The 8,915-nt window shown below is 47.6% G+C and overlaps 1 protein-coding gene across 3 annotated transcripts in view; it reads left to right on the forward strand.

Moving 5' to 3' along the window:
• Positions 1 to 8,915, forward strand: part of SLC7A7 (solute carrier family 7 member 7) — a 36,087-nt gene that overhangs the window by 9,054 nt on the left and 18,118 nt on the right. The gene's annotated exons all lie outside the window — the stretch shown is intronic.

Genomic DNA, 8,915 nt, shown 5'->3' on the forward strand with positions numbered 1-8,915 from the left:
GGCCTTTTGCACCAGGTACAATTGCTTGCTGGATCAACCCTCTCAATCAGCCTCATGTGCTCCTTCCTTTCAGTTTCTCCACCGCCTCGTTTTACTCTCAGCTTCCTCTCCAGCCTCCCTCTTTTGACTGTTGTGCAGAGAGCTGGCTGTCCTCTGTGGGCTCCTTCCGTGTTTCGTGTGCCTGTGTGTGGGCTCGGACTCATGTCTGTGTGTGGGGCTGTTTGTCATGCTGGCAACGGTCAGGGAGGTACAAAGGCACTGCCCTGGGTTGCAGGAAGGGGGTTTTCCCTTGAGGTCTTAAATGCGATCTGTAGTTTCTCTGGCATCATTTACAGATGAGCTGGTGGGCTGACTTTCTTTTTTTTTTTTTTTTTTTTAAAGATTTGTTGATTGATTGATTGATTGATTGCTATGTTGGGTCTTCGTTTCTGTGCGAGGGCTTTCTCTAGTTGCGGCAAGCGGGGACCACTCTTCATCGCGGTGCGCGGGCCTCTCACTATCGCAGCCTCTCTTGTTGCGGAGCACAGGCTCCAGACGCGCAGGCTCAGCAGTTGTGGCTCACGGGCCTAGTTGCTCTGCGGCATGTGGGATCTTCCCAGACCAGGGCTCGAACCCGTGTCCCCTGCATTGGCAGGCAGACTCTCAACCACTGCGCCACCAGGGAAGCCCTGGGCTGACTTTCTGATGAAACTAATTTTAGGATCTGTTGGTCTCAGAGTCCCCTCAAACGTGGCCATATACTTACGTATCTTGTGTAGAGTAAGGATTATTCCACTTAAGTAAAATTTCCAAGAGGTCTGCATCCCTTTAAGCACCAGAATTCTATTTTAGCCATCTTGGTTGAAATCTCTTTAAAACCAGTGATATGTCTGCTTGCCCTCATAACTTGACTTTTTTTTTTTTTTTTTTTTTTGGTGACTCAGGGTCACCACTGCACACGTCAAAGCTTGTATGACTGAGGCCCCTGGTCTGGGGATGAATGTTTGCTTCCTCAGTGGCCTCAGACAGCTGGCCTGACTTCAGGGCCTCAGGTTTTATTCTTTCATGATTTTGATGTGTGTTGTCTCTGACAGCTATTGTTCCTTGATTCTGGCATTGGGCCTGCCTTCATCAGTCTTTTGAATTTGCTGCTTCTAATTTGGGAATAGAGACGTACTCAAACTCTTGGGCACCCAAGTACACATACACACACATGTGCACCCTCCTAAGAATACGTGCAAAGTAGCCACAGTTACGATTAGTCTGGAGAGCTCCCCAGTTAATAAAAGACAGACTTTTGTGCTGGATTTACGGCATATATTTGAGACAAGCCTGATAGAATGAAAAGCATTCCAGACTTGTGTTTGAGGCTGGGCTCAATAACTGTGTGTAGTGACTGTTACTTCCAGATTCCTGTGAGCATGACATGAGATTCAGTGAAAACCATAAATCATGACTCAAGTGTAATGTATTGATGATTATGATTAAAATTGCTCTCTCTCGGTTGCTTATAGGACTTTGTTCTATCTCTAATAATCTTCAGAGGGACATAGAGATCTGGAAGAAGGTTCAGAAGGGCAACCGAGATTGTAAGTAAGAGTTCAGGGGCATATGATTCATGAGTTTCTTCCTTCAGCTCTTGTTTAATGAGCAACCAGTACAAGTCAGATGCTAAGATATTCTGTCCAGATAGGATCTAGGCAGTAATAGCTCATTTATCTAACCGTAACCCTTCAGGAGAAAACCAAGAAGTAGGGAGAGGAAGAGGCTTACAAGCAGCCAGGAAAGAGGCACCCTAGGAGCAAGGGAGATGACTTTCCTCTTGTGGGGAGGAGCGCTTAGGACGACAGTACAGGGACTCTGATGTCTGAACTGAATTTTGAATAGAAACACAGCCATCTCCTCAGACACTTCTCACAGAGGGAACTGCGTGTGAAGGTGCAGGGTACAAAAAGGCGCAGAACCGGTCCAAGAATTCCAGGTAGTTGGTATGGCTGGAATGTGGGTAGGAGAGGAATGAGAAGGGAGAGACTGGAAATGTAGCCCCAGGGCCAGCTCCGCAGGGGTTTATATGGTGCCAAAACAGGTTAGACTTTATCTTGAGAGCAGGCAGAAGTTGTTGACTTTAAGTGGAGACATGAAATCACATTTGCTTTGAAGAAGAACTCTGGCTTTGTGGAGAGTGTTTTTGGAAAAAAGTGAGAGACAGAAGGTAGGGGTACCCGGTTAGGGAGCTGCAACCTGAAGGGTAGTGGTGGCCTGCACTGTGGGTGGTGCCTTTGGAAGGGAGATGAAGGGATGGATAAAGAAGTAGTCATAAGGTGGGATTTCTAGGACTTCTGGGTGTGGAGGGCATGGGAGCTCTCAGAGATAATGCTAAGGATTCAGGCTTGGGCAGATGGGAGGTGATGGGGTTGCCTTCTGAAATAGGGAAGGTGGGCTGAGTGATGAGGTAGAGGGGCCACCTGGGGCTTCTGCTGGGATGCTCATGTGCCCTTCCAAGAGCTGTGCCTTCCTAGGGTCATCATGACCCAGAGTCGGTCATTTTCCCACCAACTGAGTCACACTTACCTAAAAAAGAGGTACATGTTGATGTCAGTCTATTAATGTACATGGTGAGCATACATGTATGATTTCTTTTTTAAAATTATTTTTAATTATTTTTATTTTTTGGCCGTGCCATGCTGCATGTGGGATCTTAGTTCCCCAACCAGGGATCAATCCCGTGCCCGCTGCGTTGGAAGCGCGGAGTCTTAACCACTGGACCGCCGGAGAAGTCCCACATGTATGATTTCTAATGGGCAGAAGGCATGTGTTCGCTCTCAAGACACCCCCTTCCTAGTACCATAGTCACTGGGGAACCCATCTAGTAATCAGGGAATTCCTTGCAGGGCATGGAACCAGAACAAAGGAAGAAAGTTTTGACTATTTGAGGAAAATTTACTGAATGTGGTGGGTTCTCTAAAGTATAAGGCTGAAAGGTAGAGCCCTTCTTGCAGGGAACTCATGGTTAGTGGAGAAGAAGGGCAAACATAGTCAGTGAAACATTGTATATCGTGAGTGCTGGGAAGGGCTTGAGTGCGGCTAATTCAGGAGGTGAGGTCCGCAGTCAATACCCAACACCGAAGGATGGAGAGGAGTCAGTGGGGGGGGGTGTGAAGAACCCACTCACCACAGCCTACAGAGCCGACGCCATCTGACGCTCTGACACATCTCATCCCTCTCACCCTCACTCTCTCCCCTGCAGCTCCGGGCCTCTCCTTCATGCTTTTCTTCCAATTTGCCTGGCACACTCCCGCTTCAGGGGCTTTGTACGTATTGTTCTTTCTGCCGGGAAGGCTTTTTCCCCAGATGCCTTCAGAGCTTATTCCTTTACTCCATTCAAGTCTTTGCACAAATATTATTGCCTTACCGGAGAAGGCATCCCATCTAAAATGGTCACTCGCAGTCTCCCAGCCGGTTTTGTTTTTCTCTATAGACTTCTTACCACCTGACATTAATTCTTTACTTGTTTATTATCTATCTTTGCCTCTAGAGTATCAACATCATGAAAGTAAGGACTTTGTTTTGCTCACTGCTGAGCCTCTGGCACCTAGAACAGTGCCTGGTGTCCGCTAGGTACTCAGTAAATATCTGTTGAATGAAGAAGGCGTAAGGAATTCTAGGCACAGGGAAAGGCAATGTAAAGGCACAAAAGTGAGAAGAAGTGTGGGGAGCGGGCTGTGCATGGGGGATTATGGGATGTGAGGAGACAAGGGGAGGCAAGGGGTTAGCGCACGAGGCCAAACCTTCCTAGAGGGTTTAGATTTTCTCCTGAAGCCTATAAGGAGCCATTGCAGGATTGGAAGGAGGGAGCAGGGCAGCTGGGGTGGGACCTAAGAGCAAGTCTGGAGACAGAGACACGGGTTAGATAGCTTTCTTACCGATCTAGGTAAGAAACGACAAAAGCCTGAACTGCTGTTTTCCCAGCACTGGTCATTGTCGTTATGGAGCTCTCGTGTGTGTGTGTGTGTGTGTGTGTGTGTGTGTGTGTGTGTGTGTACAGGATGGGCAACCCAGTCCAAGATTACAATGGATCATGATGAGTGCTGTGACTGGTGAGGCACAGGGAGCCCAGGAGGAAACCTGAATAGCCTAGGGGTTTGGAAGCTCTCCATAAGGAAGTTTACACCTGAATGAAGAAGAATTAACTGAGTAGAGAGGGAAGAGGAGCATCTCAGGCAGCAAGAACGTATGTATGAAAACTTGAAGACAAGAAAGGACATCTTTGAGACACCGAAAGGAGCTTAGGTATTGCGTTTAAGGTAGGAAATGTTGAGAGTTGGCCTGCAGAGGTAGATGGAGGTCATAGGATAGGTTGTTCAGGGCTTTATATAAACTGTTCTAGTTATTATTGCTGTGTAACAAATCACACAAAACTAAGTGTTTTCAAACAGTCATTTTATTCTTTCGTGGTTTCTATGGCTTAGGAATTTGGGAAGGGCTAAGTGGGGCAGTTCTGGCTCAGGGTCTTATGTGGTTGTAGTCACATGGTGGCAGGAGCTGAAACAGGCGAAAGCTGAAGCAGATGCAGGCTAGATGGGCATCTTTTTCTCAAGTCGCATCAGGGCTTTTCCATGTGGTCTCTCCATATGGATTACATTGAGCTTTCTCACATAATGGCAGCCTCAGCACAATCAGACTGTTTTACTTGGTGGCTGAAGGCTTCAAGAATGAGTATCCAAGCAAGCAAAGTGGAAGCTGCATTGCCTCTTATGACCTAGCCTCTGAAGTCACATGGTATCACTCCTGCAGTACTATATAGGTAGAAACATTCACAGAAGACCATCCAGTTTTAAGAGAAGAGGCACAGACCCTACCTCTTGATGGGCAGAGTGTTAAAGTCACATTGTATGAAAAGCATGTGGGATGGGAGATATTGTTGAGATATCTTTGGAAAATATAACCTACAGCACATGCTATATTAAGGAGTTTGGTGGGCTTCTTCTAAGGCAATGAAAAACCTCTTTGGGCTTTCAAAGTAGAGGAGTGATATTTGTGATTTAGATTTTAAATAATTTGTGATTTTTAGGAAGATTATTCTGACTTTGCAGGACCAAAAGCAGTGGGACAAGTTAGGAAGCTGTTGCCATGATCCTGGTGAGAGATGCTGGTGGCTTGGACCAGAGTCATGTTTTGGGGATGAAGAGCCTGGTTAAGACTTGGACACCAGTTAGATATGGGTAGAGATTGTCAATGATAATAAGATACTGAGCTTTGGCATCTGGCTTGGGCAACTGGGTGAATGGTGATGCCGTTTACTTATAGGGGGAACACTGGAGGAGCAGTAGTAGGTTTGCAAGAAATTGATGGGATCAGTTTGTGCCTGGTGATGTTGAGTAGGTGGTTAGATATTCCTATGTATGTGGAATCAGGACAGTTGGGCTGGTGATATACTTTTGGGAATCATCAGTGTATAGTAGTTGAAATCACAGTAGCAGATGAGATGATCCTGGGACAGGATATAGAAAGGGAAGAGAAAAGGGCTTTGGATAGCATTCTTGGAATTCTTAGAATTATAAGAATCCTTAGAGTACCAACGTTGAGGGAGAGGTATTCTGCAAAAAAGATGGAGAAGCAGCATCCAGAGAAATAGGGAAACGTGGAGAGGGTGAGTGGAAGAGAGCAGTTTGAGGAGTCCGTGGCCAACAGTGTCCAGTCTGCTAAGAGGTCAAGCTAGATAGGACTGAGTGGAGTTGTTTGGATTTATCAACATGAAGATCACTGGTGACTTTGGAGAGGGAAACTTCAGGGAAGTGAGGACGGAGTCATTTCAGGGAGATCGTTTATTTATCCAGCATGATTTATTGAGTATCATCTCTGCCTAGTTCTGGGTTAGGCCCTGGGGATACAAGGATAACTGTTACCCGATCTCTGCCCTCACATAGCTCACAGTTGATGGGAGAGACAGATATGTAAAGTGTTCCGAGGAAAGGCAGTGCACCCAAGGGAGGTGGGTTTACACTCAAAAGTAGCCTTTCTCGGAAGAACCGTTAAATAAAATACGGAATGGAACATCGTTGGAATTGACAAGAAGGAGGTCAAGAGGAACTTTGGCAGGCTTTTCACTGGAGTAGTGGAGCAGATGTCAGACTGCATTGTGGAGAAAGGGCAGAGAAGGGAATATAGATGTGCTTTCTAGAAGATGGACTCTGGAGGCAAGGAAGGCGGTTGTTAGTGGAAGGGACCAAAGCCGAGGGGGGAGTTTATGGGAAAGACTTAAGCCCACCTTAGGTTGGTTTGGCGGTGTGTTTCTGGAAAACTTGGATGAAATATTCATACCCTACAATGAAGTCTTCCCCATGGTTGGACTGCTTGGGATCCTGGAGTCAGCATTTCTGTCCCTTGAACAGTCCAGGGCGCATCCTCATCCCTTTGAGAGGCAGCGGTGCATGGTGGTGAGGAGCATGGCATCAGGCAGGTTAAATTCATTAGTCTCAGTTTCCTCATCTGTAGAATAGGACTCTACCTCACAGAGGTGTGATCTATATTTCTACCATACTTTCACCCTTTCCTATTCATCAGTGACAATTTCTGGGGAGCAAATACGGTTTCTATTTCTGTCTGGGTGGCTTACGTTTCCTTTACGGGTGTAGTCCTCCTTTGGAACTGCTGATGAACTAACTACAGCCCTAGATAGGCTAGTATTGCTAATAGACCTTGAAATCATTTACGGATTATTGCTTAGGTAAGTTTTTTGTATGCATGGGTGACTTCACTCATTGCATGGTCAGGGTAATCACATGCTGCCCTCTCTACCAGGAATTCCACCTCCCTTCCCCCCACCCCAGCATTAGCCTCTGTACACTCAGTGCAGGTAACAGTGGTCCTGGTGCCCACCTGCACCCACTTCACTGCCCCAGACTGGATGGGTTGCCTCTCAGTGACTTTCATAACACCTGATTCTTGTAATCATCCAAGTTTACTTTTCTGGGAAGGCTGGGGACTGGGTCTTAATCAAAGAGTCTGCACAGGGTCTGGAACACAGTGGGTTCAAGCTCAATACATGCTTAGTGGATGGATGGATGCATGGAAGAATGAATGGATGAATGGATGAATTCTGAGTTCTGAAGGAATCTTGCTGTCCCGTTCAGGGCTCTATAAATGGTTACTTTTCCCAACCAGAGGGGTGTGCATTCAGCCCCTCCTGAAGCTGATTACTCTGGCTTCTTAGAGCTCTTTGAGGATTGCTCCAGTTCTCTGCAGCCAGGAAGCCCTGTTACCCCAGGGGGAGATAGTCCCACTCCCCGGCCCACATCCTTGCATGCAAATGGGGGGCAAATAGTGTAGCGGAATGTGTACAAGCTTTTGAGCTGGCCACTGGCTGAGTGGCCTCAGTTTTCTCAATTGTAAGATGAAGATAATAAACCTACTCTGTCAGATTAAATTAGATGATGTATGTAAGAATGTCAGCGACCCTGTGACCCAGTTTTTTTGGTCGAGATTTCTGCCTTTTGTTAATGGGATGTTTTATCTCCTATGTATTCGGTCTGCCTGCTGTACCAGTCGGCCAGCAGCACACATGCAGGGCCCCCTGTGAACAGACTACTCTTTAGGGATCAGGCGGTCTCGGCATCCCTGACGCTTGACCCTCGTGATTTGCGTGTAGTAGGTGCTTTTCAATGAATGTCGGCTGGAGGAGTGAACAGAAGGTACAGCTCCAGATTCAGCTTGGCCGAGAAAGGCATTGCATCTCTTGGCTCTCAGGGTGTTGGGGGCTGAGGGCCACTGTGGGGCCTGGGCAGAGGGGACGGCGGCTGCTCGAGCCGCTCGTGGACGCTCTAGGACTTCAGATCTCTGAGAGCTTTGGCCACTGGCCTCGGGCAGCTTTTCCTGGTACCAGAAGACTTCGTGTCCTTGTGGCTAACGAGGTGGAACAGCCAGATGCTGGGCCCCCAACTGCCTTTTGCCCTTTGAACTTTCTACTTGGAAGCTAGTTGCCTCTTCCAGAGGGATTATCCATTTTAAGCTGGGGGTGAGGAAGCTTACATTTCTTTTTTTTTTTTAATAAATTTATTTTATTTATTGTTTATTTTTGGCTGCGTTGGGTCTTCGTTGCTGTGTGCGGGCTTTCTCTAGTTGCGGTGCGCGGGCTTCTCAGTGCGGTAGCTTCTCCTGTTGCAGAGCTCCGGCTCTAGGCTCACAGCCTTCAGTAGTTGTGGTGTATGGGCTTCAGTAGTTGTGGTGTATGGGCTTCAGTAGTTGCAGCACGCGGGCTCAGTAGTTGTGGCTCGCGGGCTCTAGAGTGCAGACTTGGTAGTTGTGGTGCACGGGCTTAGTTGCTCCGTGGCATGTGGGATCTTCCCGGACCAGGGCTCGAACCCGTGTCCCCTGCATTGGCAGGCAGATTCTCAACCACTGCGCCACCAGGGAAGCCCAGGAAGTTTACATTTCACGTTCCACATTCACAGCAACAAGGGGACTAGAGTCAGAGCGCTGAGGTCTTTCTGGTATGGGGTAAATGTGAACTTCGGAACAAACTCTTCAACAGCAGGGAGGGAGGTGGAGCTCTGTGCTGGCCTGATCCCCAAAGCTTTTCAGGGGTTCACCCTTGGTCTCTTCCTTTTTCTGTTCTCTTTCTCTCTGCCTCAGAAGAGGCTAAGGGGACAGCCTAGAGGAAGCTGGGGAAGGAGCTAGGGACAGTGGGTCCCAACCTCGGCTGACCATTGGAGTCACCTAGCGGGTTTAAAAAAAACACTTGGGACTTCCCTGGTGGCGCAGTGGATAAGACGCTGTGCTCCCAATGCAGGGGTTAGGGTTCAATCCCTGACCAAGGAACTAGATCCCACATGCATGCTGCAACTAAGGAGCCCACCTGCTGCAACTAAGACCCAGCACAACCAAATAAATAAATAAATAAATATTAAAAACAAAATACTTCTGGCCCCTTCCTCTCC

This window comes from Balaenoptera physalus, assembly GCF_965194825.1.
Source record: "Balaenoptera physalus genome assembly, chromosome: 2".
Classification (NCBI taxonomy): Eukaryota; Metazoa; Chordata; class Mammalia; order Artiodactyla; family Balaenopteridae; genus Balaenoptera; species Balaenoptera physalus.